The sequence below is a fragment of the Triticum aestivum genome, chromosome 3A (genome assembly GCF_018294505.1).
Source record: "Triticum aestivum cultivar Chinese Spring chromosome 3A, IWGSC CS RefSeq v2.1, whole genome shotgun sequence".
In the NCBI taxonomy this organism is placed as follows: Eukaryota; Viridiplantae; Streptophyta; class Magnoliopsida; order Poales; family Poaceae; genus Triticum; species Triticum aestivum.
Genome location: NC_057800.1, coordinates 661,393,495 through 661,420,749, shown reverse-complemented (window position 1 = coordinate 661,420,749; position 27,255 = coordinate 661,393,495). Strand labels below are relative to the sequence as shown.

The window sequence follows — 27,255 nt, the reverse complement described above, 5'->3', positions numbered from 1 at the left end:
GTTGACTAGCTCGTTAATCAATAAATGGTTACGGTTTCCTGACCATGGACATTGGATGTCATTGATAACGGGATCACATCATTAGGAGAATGATGTGATGGACAAGTCCCAATCCTAAGCCTAGCACAAGATCATGTAGTTCGTATGCTAAAGCTTTTCTAATGTCAAGTATCATTTCCTTAGACCATGAGATTGTGCAACTCCCGGATACCGTAGGAGTGCTTTGGGTGTGCCAAACGTCACAACGTAACTGGGTGACTATAAAGGTGCACTATGGGTATCTCTGAAAGTGTCTGTTGGGTTGGCACAAATCGAGACTGGGATTTGTCACTCCGTGTGATGGAGAGGTATCTCTGGGCCCACTCGGTAGGACATCATCATAATGTGCACAATGTGATCAAGGAGTTGATCACGGGATGATGTGTTACGGAACGAGTAAAGAGACTTGCCGGTAACGAGATTGAACAAGGTATCGGGATACCGACGATCGAATCTCGGGCAAGTATCGTACCGATAGACAAAGGGAATTGTATACGGGATTGATTAAGTCCTTGACATCGTGGTTCATCCGATGAGATCATCGTGGAACATGTGGGAGCCAACATGGGTATCCAGATCCCGCTGTTGGTTATTGCCGGAAAGTCATCTCGGTCATGTCTACGTGTCTCCCGAACCCGTAGGGTCTACACACTTAAGGTTCGGTGACGCTAGGGTTATAGAGATATTAGTATGCGGTAACCCGAAAGTTGTTCAGAGTCCCGGATGAGATCCCGGACGTCACGAGGAGTTCCGGAATGGTCCGGAGGTAAAGATTTATATATGGGAAGTCTTGTTTTGGTCGCCGGAAAAGTTTCGCGCAGTATCGGTATTGTACCGGGAGTGCCGAAAGGGGTCCGGGGGTCCACCAAGGGGGTCCACCTGCCCCGGGGGGCCACATGGGCTGTAGGGGGTGCGCCTTGGCCTATATGGGCCAAGGGCACCAGCCCCAAGAGGCCCATGCGCCAAGAGATAAGGGAAAGGAAGAGTCCTAAAGGGGGAAGGCACCTCTAGGTGCCTTGGGGAGGATGGACTCCTCCCTGGCCGCACCCTTCCTTGGAGGAAGGGCCAAGGCTGCGCCCCCCCCCCTCTCCTTTGGCCCTATATATAGTGGGGGAAGGGAGGGCAGCCTAACCTAAGCCCTGGCGCCTCCCTCTCCCTCCCATGACACATCTCCCTCCTCCCGCAGCGCTTGGCGAAAGCCCTGTTGGAATCCCGCTACTTCCACCACCGCCGTCGTGCTGCTGGATCTCCATCAACCTCTCCTCCCCTTGCTGATCAAGAAGGAGGAGATGTCGCTGCTCCGTACGTGTGTTGAACGCGGAGGTGCCGTCCGTTCGGTGCTAGATCATCGGTGATTTGGATCACGACGAGTACGACTCCATCAACCCCGTTCTCTTGAACGCTTCCGCGCGCAATATACAAGGGTATGTAGATCCACTCCTCCCTCGTTTCTAGATGACTCCATAGATGGATCTTAGTGACACGTAGAAAAATTTTGAATTTCTGCTACGTTCCCCAACACCATTAGTGTCAATCCTATCTATAGCCCTTTTCCTAGTAGTGCTTTGCTCACTTCCTTAGTATATAAATCATATATTTGAATTATGTCATGCCATGATGTTTACATAGACAGCATGTATCTGAATTATGGCATGCCAACCCATTTTCTAAAGACATAATATAGTTATATCATCTCATCCTGTTTACATAGTCATCATACTTAAATTATGTCATTCTATCCGTGAATTATATCATGCCATCATGTTTCCATCGACAGCATGTTTGTGATTTATGGCATGCCAACCACTTTAGTAGACACATCACATAGTTATATCATGTCATCTTGTTTACATAGTCATCATATTTTGAAGTATGTCATTCTATCCTGTTTAGTTAGCCATCATACATGTGAAATTGTGTCATGCTATCCTGTTTAATTAGCCATCATATATGTGGAATTATGTCCTGCTATTCTGTTTGCTTAGACAACATAAATGTGAATTATTTCATGCCCTGTTTTCTTTCCTACTATCCATTGCACCTGTCTATCTTACAATGTCTGTACATTCAATTACTTTTCTTGTTTATCAGCCATTTCAATTGGAGGGAGTGATGGCAATATCTGTGGGAGTAAAAACACGGTCTTCAGAAAAGATTGTGCTACCTGTTGATGCAGATAGAATCACGGTTGTACTTGCCCAAGAACCAGCCCCACCACACATAACCCACACTCATGCAGATTGTACCCCTACCCAGTTGGACAGAGAACCAGCTACACCCCTTCTAACACCAACCCCAGCAGATAGACACCCAGTTCCCGTTGACACAGCACTGTCTCCACCACAGAGCACCCAAACACGAGCAGATAGTAAGGCAACTGCAGTGCCCAAATCATGAGGACCACCTGAGGGAGTCCTGGATTAGGGGGTGTTCGGATAGCTGGACTATACCTTCAGCCGGACTCCTGGACTATGAAGATACAAGATTGAAGACTTCGTCCCGTGTCTGGGAGGGACTTTCCTTGGCATGGAAGGCAAGCTTGGCGATGCAGATATGTAGATCTCCTACCATTGTAACCGACTCTATGTAACCCTAACCCTTTTGGTCCGTAGGACAACATACACATCAACAATCATATCGTAGGCTAGCTTCTAGGGTTTATCCTCTTCGATCTCGTGGTAGATCTACTCTTGTACTACCCATATCATCAATATTAATCAAGCAGGACGTAGGGTTTTACCTCCATCGAGAGGGCCCGAACCTGGGTAAAACTTCGTGTCCCTTGCCCCCTGTTACCATCCGGCCTAGACGCACAGTTCAGGACCCCCTACCCGAGATCCGCCGGTTTTGACACTGACATTGGTGCTTTCATTGAGAGTTCCTCTGTGTCGTCGCCGTCAGGCTCGATGGCTCCTACGATCATCGATAGTGATGCAGTCCAGGGTGAGACCTTCCTCCCCGGACAGATCTTCGTCTTCGGCGGCTTCGCACTGCGAGCCAATTCGCTTGGCCGTCTGGAGCAGATCAAAAGCTACGCCCCTGGCCGTCAGGTCAGATTTGGAAGTTTAAACTACACTGCTGACATCCGCGGGGACTTGATCTTCGACGGATTCGAGCCACTGCCGAGCGCGCCGCACTGTCACGACGAGCATGATCTAGCTCTACCGCCGAACAGTGCCCTGGAGGCTGCACCCACATCGGCTCTGACCCTTAATTCGGAGCCAACTGCGTCGATCGAGGATGGGCGGTTGGACGCCACCCCGGGGACTGCGACCCCAACGGCGATTGAGCCGAACACCAGCCCCATACTCTGCGAGACTCGTGACTCCAAGGAGCCGGACTCCTCTCCGGACTCTGAACCCTCCGCGCCCCTGCCGATCGAATCCGATTGGGCGCCGATCATGGAGTTCACTGCCACGGACATCTTTCAGCACTCGCCTTTCGGCGATATCCTGAAGTCAGTGAAGTCTCTCTCTTTATCAGGAGAGCCCTGGCCGGACTATGGTTAGCAAGTTTGGGGTACGGACGATGAAGAAATTCAAAGCCCACCCACCGCCCACTTTGTAGCCACTGTCGACGACTTAACCGACATGCTCGACTTCGACTCCGAAGACATCGACGGTATGGACGCCGATGAAGGAGATAATGAAGAACCAGCGCCTACTAGGCCCTGGAAAGCCACCTCGTCATATGACATATACATGGTGGACACCCCAAAAGAGGGAGATAGCGATGGAACAGCGGAGGATGACCCCTCCAAGAAACAGCCTAAGCGCCGGCGTCAGCGGCGCCGCTCAAAATCCCGCCAAAACAAATACGGTGATTCCAGCACGGGAGATAATAATACTCCAGAAAGTGCCAAAGAAAACCCCCTCCAGCAAGACTTAGCATAGGAGGATGGAGAAACCAGCCCTCATGAGAGAGCGGCAGACAGAGAGGTCGAGGACGATAATTATATGCCTCCCTCCGAAGACGAGGCAAGCCTCGACGACGACGAATTCGTCGTGCCAGAGGATCCCGTCGAGCAAGAGCGTTTTCAACGCAGGCTTATGGCCACAGCAAGAAGCCTCAAGAAAAAATAGCAACAGCTTAGAGCTGATCAAGATTTGCTGGTCGACCGATGGACTGAAGTCCTAGCGGCCGAAGAGCATAAACTCGAACGCCCCTCCAAGAGCTACCCAAAGCGTAGGTTGCTACCCCGATTAGAGGAGGAAGCACTTGATGCGGCCGACCGGCCACCTCGTGGCCGCGACAGAGAGGCCTCCCGGCCCTCCACTCAAACCGCACCCCGTACCAAGGCACGGGAATATGCACCGGACTTACGAGACATGTTGGAGGACAAGACAAGGCAAACATGCTCGATCTACAGATCACGTGGGCGCCCCATGGCTCGAGACGGTAACCGTCACGCCGGCCACAAATTCGGCAGGGCCGAACACATCTCATTGGAGCTACGTCATGATATCGCCCAGTACAGAGGCACCGCACACCCACTATGCTTTACAGACGAAATAATAGATCATCAAATCCTCGAGGGTTTCAAACCCGTAAACATCGAATCATATGATGGCACAACAGATCCTGCGGTATGGATCGAGGATTATCTCCTTCATATCCACATGGCCCGCGGCGACGATTTCCACGCCATCAAATATCTCCCACTCAAGCTTAAAGGACCAGCTCGGCATTGGCTTAACAGCTTGCCAACAGGATCAATCAGTTGTTGGGAGGACCTGGAAGCCGCATTCCTCGACAATTTCCAGGGCACTTATGTGCGACCCCCAGACGCCGATGACCTAAGTCACGTAATTCAGCAGCCAGAGGAATCGGCCAGGCAATTCTGGACACGGTTCCTAACAAAGAAAAATCAAATAGTCGACTGTTCGGACGCTGAGGCCCTAGAAGCCTTCAAGCACAATATCAGTGACGAGTGGCTGGCCCGGCACCTTGGACAGGAAAAGCCGAAATCTATGGCAGCACTCACGACACTCATGACCCGCTTTTGCGCGGGAGAAGATAGCTGGCTTGCTCGTAGCAACAATATGACCAAGAACCCTGGTAATTCGGACACCAGGGACAGTACTGGTAGGTCGCGTCGCAACAAGGAGAAGCACCGCATTAACGGCGACAATGCTGAGGATACGACAGTTAATGCCGGATTCAGAGGCTCTAAATCCGGTCAGTGGAAAAGCCATTCAAAAGGAATCCTAGGGGGCCTTCCAGTTTGGACCGAATACTCGACCGCTTGTGCCAGATACATGGCACCCCCGAAAAGCCGGCCAATCACACCAACAGGGATTGTTGGGTGTTCAAGCAGGCAGGCAAGTTAAACACCGAAAATGACGACAAGGGGCTGCATAGCGATGACGACGAGGAGCCCCGGCCGCCAAACAAAAGTGGACAGAAGGGTTTTCCCCCACAAGTGCGGACGGTGAACATGATATACGCAACCCACGTCCCCAAAAGGGAGCGGAAGCGCGCATTAAGGGGCGTATACGCGGTAGAGCCAGTCGCCCCAAAGTTCAACCCATGGTCCTCCTGCCCGATCACCTTTGATCGAAGGGACCATCCCACTAGCATCTGTCATGGAGGATTCGCCGCATTGGTCCTAGACACAATTATTGACGGATTTCATCTCACTAGAGTCCTTATGGACGGCGGCAGCAGCCTGAACCTGCTTTACCAGGATACAGTGCGGAAAATGGGCATAGATCCCTTGAGGATTAAGCCCACCAAAACGACCTTTAAAGGCGTAATACCAGGTGTAGAGGCCAACTGTATAGGCTCAGTCACACTTGAAGTGGTCTTCAGATCTCCGGATAATTTCCGAAGCGAGGAGTTAATATTCGACGTAGTCCCGTTTCGTAGTGGTTATCGCGCACTGCTCGGGCGAACCGCATTCGCTAAGTTCAATGCGGTACCGCACTACGCATACCTTAAGCTCAAGATGACAGGCCCTCGAGGAGTAATCACGGTCAATGGAAACACCGAACGCTCCCTCCGAACGGAGGAGCACACGGCGGCCCTTGCAGCGGAAGTACAAAGCAGCCTCTCCAGGCAGTTCTCCAGTCCGGCCACTAAACGACCAGACACCGTCAAGCGCGCCCAGAGTAACCTACAACAAGACCACCTGGCATGATCCGAGCAGGCGTAGCAATGCGGCCCCAACCCCAACCCTCGCAAAAAGGCGACGCCAATACTTCGTGTACATAACTATGCTCTAAAGATACCATGGGTATAGGGGGAGGGGCACCATCACGGCACGCCCAAAAATACAGCTTAAACCGTACAAGGGGCTGCCGATTTTTTTTAATTTTCTCTTACTTTCAGGACTCCATCCTTCGGAAGGCCTGTTCGGCAGTTCAATGGCCGCACAAACGATGCAAGAACCAGGGAAGCAAACAAGCCACGCCGCAGTACGGAACTCCCAGGTGGTCTCTATCACGAGCAGTATACCTGTTCCGCATACTATTCCGCAGCTTGCCCCTGGAACGGACATATTAACTAGTCCAACCCTCCACTTATCGCATTATTTGTATCGTTCTGCTTTGATCGCAAGCCCCTTTTTAATAAACAATGCATAGCTTTCGTCTATTTTTGCATTACCTTTTTTCTTTATATATGTTCCTTAATGACATGTTGCACCCGTACACGTTGGTACGGCCAAAATACGCCAGGGGCTTTAGTACCCCTCAATATGGTGTGAGAAGTCCGAACACTTTAACAAGTGCGGCACCCCAAACTTATAGCATTATATGCATTGGCTCCGAATCATGTCTTGGGTCAATAGTTGGGTTTGCCCGGCTCCTATGTTTTGGTGCCTTACGTTCCGCTATATCGGCTAAGGTAGCACTAGGAGAACCACTGTGATTGTGCCCCAGTTGAGCTGGGTCAAGCACCTCAGTGGATAAAGCTAAAACTGATTGTCATGATGAAGTGAGAGTTGGTCGCTGTTCGAGAGGTTTTTCGAGTCCCTAAAGACTTATGCCGCTTAGGGCGAGGAACCGGCTCTGTTCGGCCAAGGCGTGGATAGCGCCCCGAACTCGGTCTTCCGAATACTAGGGGCTTCGCCGAAATTTAAAATTATAGAATTCTATGGCTAAGTGAGAGTGTTCACGCATTATAGTCCGATTGCCTTGTCCGTTGGGCTGAGCGCCTCCCTCGAAGGACCCAAACATGGGAAAAAGAGCGCTCAGGTTTATCCCCGAACACCCCAGCACTAGTGGCACGGGGGCAGAAGCCGACGACTCACCATCTCTCAGAATTGATAAACAGCCACACAACAGGTAATATTTTAAATTTCAACAGCATTGCTTAGCGCATATAAACAAGTTTTCAGCGCACAGGACAAAACGAGCAAGTTTCACTCAAAAATTACATCCCTAGAACATTCATCCGCCACAAGGCAGGCACCCTTCAGAACATCCTTATAGTAATTCTCGGGCTTGCGATGCTCTTTCCCCGGCGGTGGCCCGTCCTTCACCAGCTTCTCAACATCCATCTTGCCCCAGTGCACCTTAGCACGGGCAAGGGCCCTACGGGCACCTTCAATGCAGACGGAGCGCTTGATGACTTCGAGCCTTGGACAGGCCTCCACCAACCGCCGCACCAGCCCGAAATAGCTCCCAGGCAGAGCCCCTCCAGGCCACAGCCAAAAAATGAGGCCCTTCATGGCCTGTTCGGCCGCCTTGTGGAGCTCGACCAGTTGCTTCAGCTGGTCCCTCAGGGGCATGGGGTGTCCGGCCTCAGCATACTGAGACCAGAACACCTTCTCTGTCGAGCTGCCCTCCTCGGCTCGATAGAATGCGGCGGCATCGGACACACTCCGGGGAAGATCTGCGAATGCTCCTGGAGTGCTCCGGATTCGGGTAAGTAACAAGTAACTCACGTTTATGTGTTTGCTTTGCATAAAGAATGCCTTACCCGCCACTATCTTCTTCACCTCATCCAACTCCTCGAGGGTCTTCTGGGATTCGGCCTTGGCAGACTTGGCATTTTCAATAGCCACCGCGAGCTCGGACGCTCGCGTCTTTGAGTCAAGCTCCAAACTCTCATGTTTTTCCATGAGAGCCTAGAGCTCTTGCCGCACCTTGCCAACCTCGGCCTCATACTTCTCCCGCTCGGTGCGCTCCGAGGATGCCCTCTTCTCGGCCTCGACCAGCGCTTGCTTAAGGGTCGCCACTTCAGACGTGGCCCCTAAAATAGCCACGATAATCCTGTCATTCTTTGCAATTGCACCTTTATATATATATATATATATATATATATATATATATAAACAAGGTATTTCTTACCTTCATTGTCCTCGAGCTGCTTCTTGGCACGCCCGAGCTCTTGCTCGGACCACTCGAGGTTCCGCTTTAGCGTGTCCACTTCCGCAGTCAGTGCGACGGATGCAAGCAGGGAAGCCTGCATATGCATATTGACTCATTTTTGTTAGACTCCTGCGAATTCTATTTGATCCTCTATTCGGCTTTTCTTCCCAAACGCCAAACAGAGCATCAGGGGCTACTGTCTATGCGGTACTATTATTTACACATTCTTTACCTACCTCAAATCCTGTCAAAAGGCTAGTACAAGCTTCAGTCAGTCCGCTCTTGGCGGACTGAACCTTCTGGACCACCGCACTCATAATAGTGCGGTGCTCCTCGTCGATGGAGGCACCTTGGAGCGCCTCCAATATATTGTCCGGCGCCTCTGGTTGGACGGGGGCCGCCGGCACGATGGACTTGCTCCTCTTGGAAGGAGGTCCCCCGCCGGACTCTAGAACCTTTGAAGGTTCTGCAATGGTGTCCGGCCTAGAGCCGGACTTGGAGCCCGGGGGGTTTCATCCCCTTTACTCCTGGAGCCCGGGAGGTCGCCTTGCGACGCCTCCAGGACCACCTCCTCCCGTCTTGGAACCTGTTGGGACAACACTTCGGTGTCGTCCGTAGGATGGGGGGAGGAAGCCGTCGGAAGCGAGTTCACATCCGACGAGTCCAGTGAGCTGCTCGACGACGCGTCGAGCCGGTCTTTGGGTGGGCTGCATAAACATATTCGACGTAAGGGAAAGTTGTGCAATAAACGAATACTATGAATTACTCTGGTATCCGGATACTTACGATTTTGCCAGGGGCTTGGCCCTGGGCTGCCACTCCTCTCCGCCGTCGGCGTCGGTGGAGTAGTCCGGAGGAAGGGGTTTCCCCTTCTTGGACCCTCCGCCCTCCCCAGAGAGGGTGGCCTTCCTTTACTTCTCTCCTCCCGCTGGAGGGGGGTAGTTCTCCTCTTCTTCCTCCTCGTCTTCACAGGAGGAATGCGCCTCGGAACCATCGGATGATGGATCCGACACCTCCTGGCGCCGGGCACTCTTTCGAGTCCCCGTGGCCTTTTTCGCGGCCTTCTTCTCCGGCACCACATAGGGTGCCAGAACCAGAAGCTTCGCCAAGCGAGCGTCCGCTGGGCCTTCGGGCAAAGGAGCCAGACAGTTGATTTGTCCGGACGTCACCTGCCAATCCTGTCAAAGGTAAGGGAGCTTAGATCCCGCATGGAGTCAAACTATGAAAAACTGATACCCTGTAAAAGGAAAAAAAATAGCTTACCGCGAGAGCGTGACGCTGCGCACTGAATCCGCGATCCTCGGTAGCGGATGCGGGAGCCTCGGCGCCTTTGAAAAGCACCTTCCAGGCATCTTCGTGCGTCGTGTCGAAGAGCCTGCTTAGAGTTTGGTGTCGCGCCGGGTCGAACTCCCACAGGTTGAAAGCCCATTGTTAACACGGGAGGATCAGGCGGATGAGCATAACCTGGACTACGTTGACAAGTTTGAGCTTCTTGTCCGGTCAGCTCTCCTTTTTTACCCCAAGACAGGCCCGTCTCCTTCCAAGAGGTGAGTCGTGTAGGGGGTCCGGATCGGAACTCGGGGGGTGCGGCCCATTCGGCGTCGCGTGGCTCAGTGATGTAAAACCACCCTGATTGCCACCCCTTCAGGGTCTCCACAAAGGAGCCCTCGAGCCATAGGACGTTGGCCATCTTGCCCACCATGGCGCCTCCGCACTCCGCCTGGTTGCCGCGCACCACCTTCGGCTTGACGTTGAAAGTCTTGAGCCATAGGCCGAAATGGGGGCGGATGCGGAGGAAGGCCTCACACACGACGATAAACGCCAAGATGTTGAGGACGAAGTTCGGGGCCAGATCGTGAAAATCCAGGCCGTAGTAGAACATGAGCCCCCGGACAAATGGGTGGAGAGGGAAGCCCAGTCCGCGGAGGAAATGGGGGAGGAACACCACCCTCTCATGGGGCCTAGGGGTGGGGATGAGCTGCCCCTTTTCGGGGAGCCGGTACGCGATGTCGTTAGACAGGTATCCGGCCTTCCTCAGCTTTTTGATATGTCCCTCCATGATGAAGGAGACCATCCACTTGCCTCCCGCTCCGGACATGGCTGGAGAAGGTTGAGGTGGGGAGTGCGGACTTGGGCGCTGGAGCTCGGGTGCGGAAGAATGGATAGGCGAAGGAGGAAGAAGGCGTAGGTGAAAAGGTGGATCCTTATCCCCTTATATGGGTGGACGCAACTACACGTCCCCACCAGCCTAGTAAAACTCGCTTATCTCCAAGCGCCGTAATCAATGGCGCGGTTGGGTTACCCACGCCCGTATTGATGAGAATCCCGGGATAAGGGGACACAATCTCTGCTTTAACAAGACGTGCCAAGGAAACCGCCTCGCATAACGCGCTGAGGTGGGATAATGAAACGACTCGGATAAAGGCTTGGCTGTGGTGTGTCATGCTATGGAAATACGTCAGCATATTAGATTGGTGTAAATATTATTCTCTCTATGGCAATATGTGGAAACTTATTTTGCATAGCCAGACACTATCTTTGTGTTCAAAATCTTCTACGAAGTACTTGGAGGAGGAACTCGCCTTGCAATGCCGAAGACAATCTACACGCCGGACTCATCGTCATTGAAGCCTGGTTCAGGGGCTACTGAGGGAGTCCTGGATTAGGGGGTGTTCGGATAGCCGGACTATACCTTCAGCCGGACTCCTGGACTATGAAGATACAATATTGAAGACTTCGTCCCGTGTCCGGGAGGGACTTTCCTTGGCGTGGAAGGCAAGCTTGGCGATACGGTATGTAGATCTCCTACCATTGTAACCGACTCTATGTAACCCTAACCCTATCCGGTGTCTATATAAACCGGAGGGTTTAGTCCGTAGGACAACATACACATCAACAATCATACCATAGGCTAGCTTCTAGGGTTCAGCCTCTTCGATCTCGTGGTAGATCTACTCTTGTACTACCCATATCATCAATATTAATCAAGCAGGATGTAGGGTTTTACCTTCATCGAGAGGGCCCGAACCTGGGTAAAACTTCGTGTCCCTTGCCCCCTGTTACCATCCGGCCTAGACGCACAGTTCGGGACCCCCTACCCGAGATCCGCCGGTTTTGACACCGACACCACCACTCCGAACCCGAAGTCAACGCTTAAAGCAGAAGAAGAATTGTTCTCAGGTAAGGTTCCGTAGCTATGGTTCATACTACTTTGCTCTTGCATCACTGTATTTACTGATACCAACTAATTTCAAATTTGAAGGATGCAACTGAAACTCCAATGGCGCAACAGGTATGTTTTAAACCTGTTTCTTCAACGTGTTTTGCTATTTGCTGTTGTAACTTGCTCTATGTTGATATCAATTTCAATTGAATAAACAGTTATGTTCTCATGCCATGCACATTACAAGTGTTGTTATTGCTGTGTAGTTTTCCACACTTATATTCTGTCTATGCTGCTTTGTCTTAAATAGATATGATTCAAACTGTATCTATCTTGATTTGGCAACATAAACTAGAATGATATAGACCATACAGTGACCATACTACATAGATATATGTTTGTTTCATGCTGTTATCATGTCCACCTTACTACTGAACTGGTTTACCAAAATGAGTTTCATATACTACATTGTAAACCTGAGATGTGTTTGTTTGTTTCTCTTTTAGAACGCGGATAAAATATTGGAGAAGAGTACCCTGTTATGCAATGGTAAAGGAAGTAATGCAGATAAGGTTCAAGATAGTGAGACATCCCTGTTGGTCTCCAAGAAAGCTGATAAAAACTATATTGAAGACACTGAGACAACCCCAAAGTCCTATCTTGATGTAGTGTTCGAGTTACTGGCTACCACTGCTGGCACCAGCTCTTCAAACTCATTGCCTGAATCAGTTCGGCTTCTTGAGTCTCAACTTCAAGTTGAAAGACATCGATCAGATGTTATGTGACAGGAAGCCGAAGGACTGAGGAAGTCCCAGCAGAATTCAGATGCATACTTTCTGGTGCAACAGCAAGCACTGGAGGACTTAAGCGCCAAACAAGAGAAACTTAATAAGCTTGCTAAGCATCTTGCCAGCATTATGGGTACCCAGGATATTGTTTCTTGAGCTCTTCTGAAGTGGTTTCAGTTTTGGACTTGTTTTGCTGCGGCGTTTATATGCTGTTGTGTTCCCTATATTTGCACTGGTGGTGAACTTTGATGCCCAGTGGATGTAATATGTGTAGTAGCCGTGATAGCCTAGTGTAAGTTGCTTGCTTATTTATTTCCTTGTTGTCTTGTTTATTTGTTTGATTGTAGTCAGTGCAGTTCTTTTTATGCGGTTTGCTAGTGGCTGCAATAACCTATTTTTTAAAACTAGGCCACAATAACCATGGGCTAATATTTACTGTAGTGACACTGGGCCTCCTACGGGTCGTAGAAACAATGGGCCTTCTATGGGCCGTATCATCAATGGGCCTTCTACAGGCCGTATCATCAATGGGCCTTATACGGGCCGTATGATCGATTGGCCAAACATGGGCCAAATAGACCGCATTCTGGCCATAAACGGGCTAGAGTTGGAATCATCCGTTCATGGGCCGACCATAACGGGCCATCCTTAATAGGCTGTATTTGATGACGCTATGAAAATGGCCCAACGTATTAACAGACCACAAACATGCCGACTGTAACCACGGGCTGAATTTGGCCCACGAGCAGAAAATGACAGTAACGGGTCGTAAGTAAACGAATGCTGGAAATGAGCCCAAGAAGGCCAAAAGATAACATGGGCTGGAGACGGCCCAACGGAATAACGGGCCGTTAATGGGTATAAAGTGATACACTGTTCATTACGGGCCAATTTCACCATGGGCCGTTAATGGGTGTAAAGTGATACACTGTTCATTACAGGCCAGTTTCAGCACGGGCCGCTAATGGGCCAAGAGTTACAAAGGGCCTCATATGGACCGAAAGATAACTTGGGCTGGAAACGGCCCAATGGAATAACGGGCCGTTAATGGGTATAAAGTGACACACTATTCATTACAGGCCAGTTTCACCACGGGCCGTTAATGGGTCAAGAGTTACAAAGGTCCTCATATGGGCCGAAAGAAGTCATGGGCTATACATGGGCCAGAAGTGAAAACGGGCTGGAATCATATTGGACGGCCCAGATGACGCTACTAGGCCTAATTCGGATAGGGCGTAACGGGCCTTGGGTTAGCGGGCTATAAATGGGCTATATGCGAATAGGCCGTTAACAGGCTTTCTATGGGCCGGCCCGCCAGCTTTTCACCAAGTCAAATGGGCCGGCCTTTTCACAGGAATGGGCCACTGTTGGGCCGTACCACGTGTCGACGTATCATAGGCCCCTTCTGTCCAGTGAGTGGATGACATTTGTCCCAACGATGAGCCAACACGTGTTTCCTCTAGCCAATGATGATTTTACACATGTAAAATCCCCATTGGTCGGGGCTGTTAACGGGTTATCGGATCCAAAACCTGACCCGATAGCTTAACGGCGTTTTGTTACGGTGGATGCCACGTGTCGGTCACCCTTGACGAAAGCACTTCTGTGACGCACGATTTATTGTCATGGAAGTGGACACTTCCGTGATGATAATTTTGGTAATGTCATGGAACACTTCTACGACAGCACAGGTATGACTATCTTGATTCTATCATAAATTTGTCATGGATGTACATGCATGACAAAAAAAGCGACCTACTGTGACAAACACGTATCATCGCGGAAGTGTATTTTTTTGTAGTGGGGAGTGCGGCGGCGACAGAAAGGAAGAAGAGGAAGAAGATGGCGAAGGGAGAGGAGGGTGCGTGTGCTAGTTCCGTTCCCCTCCCCCTACTTATAGCCCCTAGCTGCGAAGCTGAGGGGATGGGGCATGGGGATCGTGGGATTAACTGCGCCCACGTCCCCACGACCCCCCGTTAAATGCACAGTAACGGCGCAAAGTTACTACACCACGAAATTCCAACCGTTTTCCTCGGCCGCAGCAGATCGGCGCGTGTGCTGAGGCTCAGTAGTGGTGGCCCCCAGCCTGCTGCAATGTCCCATCATGTGCGTGGGCTGACAGGCGGCCTGGCCAGCTGATGCCACATGGCGCGTGGTTGGCTGTCGGCAGGCTTGGCGCCTGGCTGGCGCTCCTCCCAACTCCCATCGTGAAATTTCAAAAACCACCAGGCGGCCCGCCTGGCCATGTCTGGTTCCTAATAGGCGGCGCGTCGGAAGACGAACGAAGCAGGATCAGTGGACCACTCGGAGTAGGAAGCTACTGGGGCCCCTCGCCTTTTTCAGCGGCGGTGCCCCACCAGCTTCGGGGACTACTGTCAGAGTAAAGGACCACGGGTAGCCTCATCAGCCTCCCGTGGTGTTTCAAGACATCGGGGTCGGCTGCGCCCCTCAAGAATCAAACACGAAAGCACCGCCTTCTTTGCAGCCGGCTGGTCCAAGCGGCCGGCTGCCAGAAGACGGCAAGGCTCAGAAGACGGCCCCGAGGCGGGCCGGCTCCTAGTAGGCAGCCTCCAGAGAGGCCGGCTCCTAGCAGGTGGTCTCTAGAGAGGCCGACTCCTAGTAGGCGGCCCCAATCGCCCTCAAAGTTTGCACCACATTATGATGATGAGATAGGGCGTGGCTACACCGATGCCTGCCACCCCCGAATCCGGGGCAAAGCGTGGCCACAGTGCGGCGTACTGGGCAGACATCCCTAGCCCGGCGCGACACTGTTGCCACGCAGCCCATGACATCACCATGGCAGAGAAGGCCATGCTCCCATTATGAGTTGTCGGTACGGCCCCAGGCGGCGGGCCCTATCTGACAGTGAGAAGCCAGAAGGCGGTGAACTTGGACCAGTCGGCGTGAGGGAAGGCCGACTCCCAGCAGGCGGCGCTCTCCTTCCCTCAGAGTTTGTGCGCTATTAACCAAAAGAGATGGGGAGTGGCTATAGTGAACGCCCGCCAGGCGGTGGCACTGTAGCCACGTCATCCCCGACAAAGAGCGCATCATCAGCGGCATTGCCACAGAAGTGAGCAGCTGGCGAGACCCGCAAGTGGCAGACGCGGCCTGTCGGCGAAGTATGAGATAGCCGACGGGACACACCAGGCGGCGAGCACCAGCGGTCGGCAGAGAAGTCGGCACCTATAGACACTGACAGCCGGGTCCACACCCGGCTGGATTACCATTGTACCCCTAGGGGGTAGGCCTATATAAACCCCCCAGGGCACCCATGCAAAGGGTTCAGCCTCACTAAGACCTTAACACACCCACACAAGCATATAGAGGGAGTAAGCTAGGGCTAGCCTTGTTCTTCTTCCCCCTCTAGAGAAACAGCTCAAGGAGCAAGCTTGTAGCCACCATTGTTGCTTGAGTGATCATGCGGAGACCCCGGAGAGCAGGAGTAGAGGTGTTATCTCCTAGGAGAGCCCCGAACCTGGGTAAGATTCACCGACAGGCATGTTTGCGCCTGCTACCTCTTGAGCACTGCGTCGGTTCTCCCTTGAAGAGGAAAGGGTGATGCAGCAAAGTAGCGTAAGTATTTCCCTCAGTTTTTGAGAACCAAGGTATCAATCCAGTAGGAGATTACGCTCAAGTCCCACGCACCTACACAAGCAAAGAAGAACCTCACAACCAACACGATAAAGGGGTTGTCAAGCCCTTCACGGTCACTTACGAGAGTGAGATCTAATAGATATGATAAGATAATATTTTTGGTATTTTTATGATAAAGATCCAAAGTAAAATAAATGGCAAAGGAAATAACTAAGTGTTGGAAGATTAATATGATGGAAGATAGACCCGGGGGCCATAGATTTCACTAGTGGCTTCTCTCAAGATAGCATAAGTATTACGGTGGGTGAACAAATTACTGTCGAGCAATTGATAGAAAAGTGCATAGTTATGAGAATATCTAGGCATGATCATGTATATAGGCATCACGTCCGCAACAAGTAGACCCAAACTATTCTGCATCTACTACTACTACTCCACACATCGACCGCTATCCAGCATGCATCTAGAGTATTAAGTTCATAAGAACAGAGTAATGCTTTAAGGAAGATGACATGATGTAGAGGGATAAACTCATGCAATATGATATAAACCCCATCTTTTTATCCTCGATGGCAACAATACAATACGTGTCGGTTCCCTTTCTGTCACTAGGATTGAGCACCGCAAGATTGAACCCAAAGCTAAGCACTTCTCCCATTGCAAGAAAGATCAATCTAGTAGGCCAAACCAAACTAATACTTCGAAGAGACTTGCAAAGATAAACCAATCATACATAAAAGAATTCAGAGGAGAATCAAAAATTGTTCATAGATAATCTGGATCATAGACCCACAATTCATCGGATCTCGACAAACACACCACAAAAGAAGATTACATCGAATAGATCTCCAAGAAGATCGAGGAGAACTTTGTATTGAGATCCGAAGAGAGAGAAGAAGCCATCTAGCTAATAACTATGGACACGTAGGTCTGAAGTAAACTACTCACACATCACCGGAGAGGCCATGGATTTGATGTAGAGGCCCTCCGTGATCAATGCCCCCTCCGGTGGAGCTCCAGAAATGGCCCCAAGATGGGATCTCTCGGGTACAAAAGGTTGCAGCAGTGGAATTAGGTTTTCGTGGCGCTCCTGGATGTTTGGGGGGTACGTGGATATATATAGGAGGAAGAAGTACGTCGGTGGAGCAACGGAGGGCCCACGAGGGTGGAGGGCGCGCCCAGGGGGTAGGCGCCCCCCCTGCCTCATGCCTTCCTCCCTTGTTTCTTGACGCCCACTCCAAGTCTCGTGGATCACGTTTGTTGAGAGAATAACGTTCCCAAAGGTTTAATTCCGTTTGGACTCCGTTTGATATTCCTTTTCTTCGAAACCCTAAAATAGGCGAAAAACATCAATTTGGGTTGGGCCTCCGATTAGTAGGTTAGTCCCAAAAATGATATAAAAGTGTACAATAAAGCCCATTAACATCCAAAATAGATAATATAATAGCATGGAGCAATCAAAAATTATAGATACGTTGGAGACGTATCAAGCATCCCCAAGCTTAATTCCTGCTCGTCCTCGAGTAGGTAAATGATAAAAGAAGAATTTTTGATGTGGAATGCTTTCTAACATATTTCTCAATGTAATTTTTCTTTATTGTGGCATGAATGTTCAGATCCGAAAGATTCAAGATAAAAGTTTAATATTGGCATAAAAATAATAATACTTCAAGCATACTAACTAAGCAATTATGTCTTCTCAAAATAACATGGCCAAAGAAAGTTATCCCTACAAAATCATATAGTGTGGCTATGCTCTATCTTCATCACACAAAATATTTAAATCATGCACAACCCCGATGACAAGCCAAGCAATTGTTTCATACTTTTGATGTTCTCAAACTTTTTCAATCTTCACGCAATATATGAGCGTGAGCCATGGATATAACACTATGGTGGAATAGAATAGTGGTTGTGGAGAAGACAAAAAGTAGAAGATAGTCTCACATCAACTAGGCGTATCAACGGGCTATGGAGATGCCCATCAATAGATATCAATGTGAGTGAGTAGGGATTGCCATGCAACAAATGCACTAGAGCAATAAGTTTATAAAAGCTCAAAAAAAGAATCTAAGTGGGTGTGCATCCAACTTGCTTGCTCACGAAGACCTAGGGTATTTTGAGGAAGCCCATCATTGGAATATACAAGCCAAGTTCTCTAATGAAAAATTCCCACTAGTATATGAAAGTGATATCATAGGAGACTCTCTATCATGAAGAACATGATGTTACTTTGAAGCACAAGTGTGGAAAAAGGATAGTAGTATTGTCCCTTCTCTCTTTTTCTCTCATTTTTTATTTGGGCCTTCTTTTTTTGGCCTCTTTTCTTCCTTTTTTAATTTTTCGCCTGGAGTCTCATCTCGACTTGTGGGGGAATCATAGTCTCCATCATCCTTTTCTCACTTGGGACAATGCTCTAATGATGATGATCATCACACTTTATTTACTTACAACTCAATATTTAGAACAAAATATAACTCTATGTGAATGCCTCCGATGGTGTACCGGGATATGCAATGATGCATGAGTGACATATATGAAGAATTCTGAACGGTGGCTTTGCCACAAATACGATGTCAACTACATGATCATGCAAGCAATATGACAATGGTGAAGCGTGTCATAATAACGAAACGGTGGAAAGTTGCATGTCAATATATCTCGAAATGGCTATGGAAATGCCATAATAGGTAGGTATGGTGACTGTTTTGAGGAAGGTATATGCACTACTAGGGAAAACCCTAGCAGTAGCGTTGGTTTTGTGCTCACTAGTAGTGCGGGTAGGCGCACTACTAATACGGTGCTACAGCTATTGCTTAGCAGTAACGCGTGCCCGCACGCGCTACTGCTAGGACAAATAGCTGCAGTGTTTGTTCACTCCCATGCTACTGCTATCGTAACTACTGGCAACGTGTTTTCTCTCCGTCGCTACTAGTATTCTTTTTTTATTTTTTATTTTTAGTGTATTTATGCGCCATCATACAAATATTGGTAGAATACCAGTTATGAGGTTTACATCATTATGTCCATAACAGTGTGCTAAATGAAGGTGGATTAGGTTCAAGTGGAGGCAATATGTGGTGCATGTCAAAAGTATACTACTAATCCAAACTTGATCAGTTTGGACTAGTAGTACTTTCGATGTGCATCACATGTTGCCTCCACTTGAATCTAATCCGCCAGCACAAGCTATTTAATCATCATCATAGTCATTACCACCAACAGTATTTATTTAATCACCACTAACACTAGCTAATAATAATCATCATAGTCATTACCACCAACACTAGCTATTTTATCATCATAGTAATAGCACTATTAGAAACTACGATTTTACCTAGGGCCAAGGTCTTTACCTAGAGCTCATTTGCCTCCTCAAGGGAAAGAAAATATATGAACAGTATACTCTAGGGGAAGATGAGTTTCCATGTGAAAATAAAAGGGAAATAAAGTTTACCTACAGTTGTTTTCTCCCCCTAGGTAAAGACAGCCATGTGGACAACACTGGACAAAATAAAAGCACCTATACGGCCCCACTGTTGCCGCAAGGATGGCCTCCCGCGTATTTTTTTCATCAGCGCGCTTTATTTTTTGGCGGCCTATGCCATATTTTGGTGCAGGCCCACTATGCAGTGAGAAGGGCAGAAAGAGGTGGCTGTCCGCATTTGATCTTCTTCTCCCTCTCTCCCGAAGATGAGCGCCGCGCCGCCGCCCAACCCTCTCCCTCCTCCCTTCCCAGATCTGCGGTCCAACACGCCCCGCCTCCTCTCCCCCTGTCGATCCGTAGCCTAACCACCATCGCTGCGCCGACCGTGGTGACCACGCCGTGCCGTCCATAGTCCCAGCACCGCGCCGCCGGTCCAGATCGCTGGGTTGCGACGGTCCTGTGACCTCGCATCGTGGTGACCGCGTTGCCCCCTGTCGATTTGATGGACACTGGACCTTCCGTCGTCTTACCCTGTCCAAGACCAAACTCGTCTTCTCATCTGAAGCCGATCTAGATCTTGCTCTCTGACCGGTTCCCAGGCGGGCGTCCCTCTACTTCATGTCCTTGCACTTCGACGGGTGCCCAGGTGCGTGTCCCTGTTCTTCTACTCCGACGGCCAGCTACCCAGAAGTTCCCCTGCTTCCTCTTCGATTGGCAGCCAAACGGCACACAACTGCGAGCATGGTAGCGTGTGAAGGTATCCCTCTCCCTATAGATTTGTTGAATAGTTTATAAGACTATTTAGGATGAACCGATGTTGAAATCTGTGTGCTATAGGCTATAGTTTAATGAGATGCTAGTTGATGAGTAACAATATGATTTGAGGCTAACACTTTTTTTGTTTCTGAACATCTGATTTAGTACGAGGTCGATAATTGATAGGTACAAGACAATCTTTGCAAGACATCAGGCTTTGCTCCAGCTATTGATATCCATTTTCTGGTGAAAAGAAATGTCTAAGATGGTAATTAGTATCCAAGGTTATGTTTTGGGGAACAATTTGTTATCGAAAACATCTCTGCTAAATTTGTGATCATGTGCAGCACATTTGATTTCGTACAAAATACAGGTCATGGGATTATGAAAGTTCTATCGGACAAACCAATGCTCGTGCGATATAGTTGTATTACTGTTTACAGATGTGATCGTCCCGGTTGTAGACTTAACATGATTTTAAATAGCTAAACTAAAGTAGCTAGCTCGGTATGCACATGTAGTTAGGAAACTGACTAGCTATCTTACAGGTGTTCCCTATACATTTAATGTGCTCCGTTAGCTACTAACTGGTTCCAGCTGATTTACTTCATTTTGTACACAACAAATACTATCTTATTATAGATAAATCGCAAAACAAATGATAATGCAATATTTGCCCACCCCCTTCTTATATAGCTGATTGGTTCACAGAGATAACAATCTTGTCGTCACATCTGCCCTGAAGAACTGAGAAGTGTCATGGAACTTACATATTTCTTTTTTATAGAACTGTTGTTTGCTCTATAAATACCACATTATCTTGCAATTCTTACAGAGAATCGTACTTTGCTTTATAAATACAACATAGTCTTGCAAGCAGTCAATTTAACATCATTCTGTTGCTATGCTCTTGAAGCACTTGAACCCGCTTGGATCACGGCAAGACAGATAGAAGCAGTACGAAGAGCAATAACACGATATGCACGTCGTGGTGGAAAAATATGGGTACGTATATTTCTCGACAAACCGGTTACACTAAGACCCACGGAAACACGTATGGGCTAGGTCCTGGGATTTCTTACCATCAAGTTGGTAAAAAGCCTCAATTTATTGGCAATTGCTAGAATTATCTATCAATCGCAATGGCAGGGACATTATTTAGTTCTATGTTACTAGCAAGCCAAGTGTATTATTTTTGTCTAACAGAATTCGTTCAGGAAGATAGCAAAACTATCATAAACTGCAGGTTACAGCTATCCTATTTGGGACACTAAGCTATACACTTATCCTATTTTTCTATTCAGAATGGCATAGCTTCTCTGTTCATACAATATTTTACTTAAATTAGAATTTTTCCTGCAGGCAATACATTTAATATTTTACTATGCAAATCAGTTTCAATATAAGGGATAGTACGTTTTCCTATGCATCTGCCAACCACCACTTCTATCTATTTTGTCTAATTAATTTTCTTTGTTCTCTCTACAAGGTTTAACAAATCAGATGATAAGGTAAAAGAACTCTTCTTGTATTTCATAGTCGGCACTCGAGTTGCGACTCGTAGACTAGTCTGTCGACTAGTCGATCGGCTCGTAATCAGTGGAGAGAACACATACCATCATATGTTTTTCCCATTAAATCCTCTTGGGGGAAGGCATTATAAGTTTAGCTAATTCCATGTGTTGTGGAGAAGAAGAAAAGTTGGTCGAGCCCAACACCAAAATAGCAATCTTTGTACCTTTGTCTATGGATTAGCACAACGAACTATATCAATGAACTTGATCATATTATTTGCTTGAGACAGAGTTAGTGCAACGAAGTATATCAATGAACTCTTCACTTATCATTGAATTATCTTCTTTCTTTGCAGGAACATATTCTTACGGGTGGTCATGGTTTGCTGGTTGATGGGCACAAACAAGTAATTGAGGCTCTCGCTGAAGGTCTTAATCAGAGTTGTAGATATTGTAGATACTTGGCCTGACCAACTCAAGGTCTTGACACCCCTCTTAATCAGAGGTGTAAATACTTTGCCTTACTAGAGTAGCAGATAATTGTCCTGACCAACAACACATGTACATGCTGACTTAGGTGTTCTGCTAGCTGTACGAAACATTAGCTATGTTTACTTCTTGAATTCTGGCTTGAAATTGACCATGAGTCTGTAATTGAACAAGAATCTGATGTGTACATTGAATTTTAGCATCAATTTATAATTTTGAATTATGGCCCAGAATTTAATTATTGGAATTATGGCATATATGAATTTAAATTCGAATTGAATATTTGTATACGATAGATATGGATATGATATGTCCCACCATCTTTCCCTAGGGCCAAACTTTGTTGTAGGTAAATCACCTTTCCACGCTGGACAACGCTGAGATGAATTCTATCCCTAGTGTATAGGGCCCTAGGTAAAGAAATGGTTTCTGTCGGTGTCAAAACCATCGAATCTCGGATAGGGGGTCCTGAACTGTGGTCTAGGCCGGATGGTAACAGAAGGCAGGGGACACAATGTTTTACCCAGGTTCGGACCCCCTTGATGGAGGTAAAACCTACATCCTGCTTGATTAATATTGATGATATGGGTAGTACAAGAGTAGATCTACCACGAGATCAGATAGGCTAAACCCTAGAAGCTAGCCTATGGTATGATTGTATGTTGTGATTGTTGGCCTACGGACTAAAACCCTTCGGTTTATATAGACACCGGAAAAGGTTAGGGTTACACAAGGTCGGTTACAAAGGAGGAGATATCCATATCCGTATTGCCTAGCTTGCCTTCCACGCCAAGTAGAGTCCCATCCGGACACGAGACGAAGTCTTCAATCTTGTATCTTCATAGTCTAACAGTCCGGCCAAAGAATATAATCCGGCTGTCCGGAGACCCCCTAATCCAGGACTCCCTCAGTGGCCCCCGAACCATGCTTCAATGACGATGAGTCCGGCGCGCAGTATTGTCTTCGGCATTGCAAGGCGGGTTCCTCTCCAAATTCCGTCTACCTGTCAAAATAGTGTCCGGTCTCTTGTGAATGTTGCACTCCTTGGCTTCCACGCCCAATAATGGCCTCTTTCCATGTGTCGAGCGAATGTGAAGAGCCAGGGTGTTTTCACATTTACCCCCCTAGCTGTGTGAATGAGCCGCCTATTAAAAAGACGAGGATTCAGATCCAAATCACACCATCCTCCCTTGGCGAGCCTTCATCGGAGCGCACCCGACAGAGATCCATTCCATCATGGCCGGTCGACACAGCTCCTCCTCTTGCTCCCCTAGCTCCAAGCCTGGAGATTGGGAGAGATGTTCCGCCCCGCACAGCAAATTAGTGATGCTTCAGACCAAGGGATTTCTTTCCCCAGCGTACATGGTCCCGGTTCGAGCTGGGCTCGCCACCTATAATGGCGGAGAGCAAGCGGAGAGCCTTCCCAATCCCTCCAAGGGAGAGCGGGTATGCCTTGTCCCTTATTTGGTAAGAGGGCTCGGATTTCCAATTCATCCGTTTCTCCGGGGGCTCCTGGAGTTCTACGGCCTCGAGTTGCACAATCTTACGCCTGCCTCCATGCTTCATATCGCGGGATTCGTAGCCCTTTGCAAGTTGTTTTTGGGCTGTGAGGCTCATTTCGCTCTGTGGAAGAAGCTATTCTGCCTTGTGCCCCGTTCTCAGAAGGGGTCAATATATCAAGTGGGCGGAGCCGAAGTGTGGCGTATTGCCGGGACCGGATACCTGTCCGAAACCCCAAAGAAGACGTCCGAAGACTGGCCTTCAGAATGGTTTTACATAAAAGACGTCCCCCTCCCGGATCCTATTCGGATCGGCCTTCCTGAGTTCGACAACGCCCCTTTGAAGAAGCGCGGAGCTGGCGTCCACGGAGCTCCATGGAGGAAGATGACAGGGACATTCTTTACCTGATGATCCGGGTAAGTTTTTTAGCTCGATCCAGATTGACCATGATTGAGGTCATGGCCATATGTATCATGCGGGGGGTGCAGCCGCTTCAGTATAGAGGCCACCACACGTGGGATTTCAATGGGGAGGATGACGCCACCCGCTACGGCCGTAAAGGGCCGGGATCGGTTGCTGATCTAATAAAGATCTTATCCACTTTGTACAAGGGAGAAGAGGAGGAATTCCTTCATGTCAACCTGCAGGGCGGATTTTCTATGTACAATCCTCCGAGCTGGGTAAGCGGAGACTTTTTCTCGCCCATCCGTTTCATATTTCCGTAGTTAACTATTCAGTCTAGCGATTTCCATGCAGGAACTGCGCCAGGCTGTAAGGGAGATAAACAACCCCCCTCCACAACCCGAGGACCCTGGACGGTCCCTCGACCCGGCCTCCCAGGAGGATCCAGACATATCCGTGGAGCTGATCGATGGGGTGTTTTACCAATTGAGCAATGATAATGCTTTGGTGGCCATTACGGCCGATTACCCTGGGCTACTTCCAGCCTCACAGGTGACTGAGACCGAAATCCCAGCACTTCAAAAATGGATCCGTCCTTGCGTGTTTTTGTTTGCTGTATAATAGCCGTGTTTTGCAGGGGAGGTCCTCGAGGCAGAAGGCCGAGCCTGCGGCGACTGGCCAACAAGGGGCCGCGAGGCCAGGCATGCTGAAAAGACCCGCAGTCTAGATTGAGACACCGGCGCAGTGGTACAGCGTACCGTCTTTATTGCAAGACATTATTCTCAGAGGCATACTAACGCCCAAGCCTTCTTTTCAGGAAAAAGAGCGCTCGCCGGACTATACCCGGAGAGGCTACCAATCGCGCCTCCACCAGCCAGGCTCCAAGGCCGGATTCGGAGGCGCGAACGAATACGAGGCGTGCGTCGAGTGCTCCTCCGATAGAGGATGCGGATAAACTGTCCGCCACCAATTCCGAGGTGGGAAGTGCCATGAACCATAGGCGTCGCCGGACTGTTCTTTCCGACGCTTGTTTCTCCCAAGAGGCATTGGATGCCTTCAACTCGGGAGATGCGCACCTCCGTGCCGCTCAAAATGGTCTAGCCAGAGCCACGGAGTAGTATGTAAAAGACATACGGGTGAGAAAATTTGGTGATTATATATATCAGTAGCCCCTGAGACTTGAAACAGTTAGGATAAGTGATTTAAGGATCATTTGTTATGCATGTTCTTACAGAAAAGAATACTCAACTGTCCCAGGAGCTGGAAGAGTGCAAAGCCCAACTTCAGGCCGCACTGGCCGCAGCAGGGGAGCCCAAAGAGACCCCCTCTGGTAACATATCCTTCGAATGATAAGTATCATATAGAATGCGACGTATATGCAGATCTGACGATAAAATTGTAGATGACGCTGGAGTAAATCCGGATAAGCAACAGCTGCTACGCCAGCTGAAGGCCGGTGAGAGCGTGCTTACGAGGGTGAGGCAGGAGAAAAATGATCTCCTAGATGCCAACACCAAGCTGGGCGTGGAACTACAAGATGTTCGTGCCCAACTGTCGGACTCTGTTAAGGAAAATCGGCGGCTTCGACGCGGCATATTTAGTAAGTGCTTGAACGAACTTTGAAAAAGAGTTCGACGAGGAAGCTGGCTGATGGAGTTATGTCTATAGGTATGCTAACAGGTCGTCCTGCCGAGGAAATGCCCGGTTCAACGGGTGACCTTCTTCCCGAGCTCTCACGGCTGCACGAACGAGTTCGGCAGGTGATGCAAGGCGTCGCCCAGGCCTTGTGGCCACCCGTCTCCATACCCGAAGGCCTTGGAGAGCTTGCAGAAAAGCTAAAGGGAGCACGGCGGTGCTTCCGATTATGGAAGATATCGGCCTACCGTCAGGGCGCCAGGGAAGCCTGGGCAATGGTGAAGACACGGTACACGAAGGCTGACCCGAACCACATGGCCGAAGTTGGACCTGTGGGGCCCGATGGGAAGGAGATCCCTGTGAGCTTAGTGTACGACCAAGTAGTATTGGCCGCAAAGTATTCCCAACAGGACTGTAGACTAGACAACCTATTGGATGGTATTGAAGAGGAATTCAACCAGTCAAATCGACTATGTAATTTTAAAGTGACATGTATAATGCCTTCTAGCCGGATTGTAGATCGTTTGTCGTGGCGGACCTTTTCGCTTCGACCTCGGGACCCGACGGTCCGGAGTGTATCCGAATACCCTCTCGGTTATGTAAGAACCGGGGCATGCGTGGAGACCAGGTGTAGGGGTCATTAGTGCTTTATCAGACAAGTGCCCAACTAGTTATGTTATATTACATGGGTAGTAAGAAACATCTTCCAGGGAGAATAGTTCCGTTAAGGGTTCCTTTCCCTGGGTAAGCATGCCCTAAAGTGCATGTCCGGACTGCGTCAAGAAGCGCAGAAAAAGCATCTGGGGGCAGATATGGATAATAAATAAAAGTCATCTTTTGTTCACCGACCGAATATTCCCTTAAGAACGCTAGCTTTCGGCTTCACCCAGTCTGAGGTACACGTCCGGCTGACCCGGTGGTAATAATCGTAGAGGTGCTCCCCTTATGCCCTAGCCGAATTAACGGGAACGTAGGGCATAAATACAAGAGCCAGGCAACCTAGCTTGGCCAAAACTTAAGTCATATCGATGCATATAATGGTGAAAAAAGGTAAATGCGGAAGTATAACACATGTGTTGGGCGTGAGGCCCAGGTAAATAATTTAAGCTTCTGTGAAAGAAGCCCCAAGGTATGAAGAGTGCGGCTAGCGCATCTGTAATGTACGAGTGAGGCACAAGGTGACCCTTGAAGGCCTAGAGAAATAAAATTAAGAAAGGGAAACAAGACAGATGATGCATATGCAGAAAATGGACAAAGGGAGGGGACTAACATAGAGTCCGGTGCTAGGCGTAGAATCTTCGAAGCCTGGCTGCGTTCCATGGGTTCGGCTCGAGTCGACTAGTCGATGCATCCCACAGTCGGTACGCTCCACCGGTCAGAACTTGGTCGATAATGAATGGACCTTCCCATTTGGGCTCGAGCTTGTTCTTTTTCTTATCCGGCAGTCGTAGAACTAGTTCGCCAATGTTATAAGTTTTGGCCTGTACTTCTCTGCTTTGGTATCTGTGAGCCTGTTGCTGGTAAAATGCGGAACGGGCTTTGGCTACATCACGCTCTTCCTCCAAGGTGTCCAGACTGTCCTACCGACCGAGCTCGGCTCCTCTTTCTTCGTACATGCGCACTTGAGGTGAGT

At 49.0% G+C, this 27,255-nt stretch overlaps 1 long non-coding RNA gene across 2 annotated transcripts; it reads left to right on the top strand.

Moving 5' to 3' along the window:
• Positions 1-19,509: 19,509 nt before the first annotated feature.
• LOC123063032 (uncharacterized) lies at positions 19,510-22,308 on the top strand. 2 transcript variants are annotated; one of them, XR_006430020.1, is made up of 2 exons: positions 19,510-21,087; positions 21,953-22,308. It is a non-coding gene; the product is annotated as an uncharacterized lncRNA (long non-coding RNA). The 2 variants fall into 2 exon arrangements; XR_006430021.1 differs by having other exon boundaries at positions 19,510-21,593.
• Positions 22,309-27,255: the final 4,947 nt, after the last annotated feature.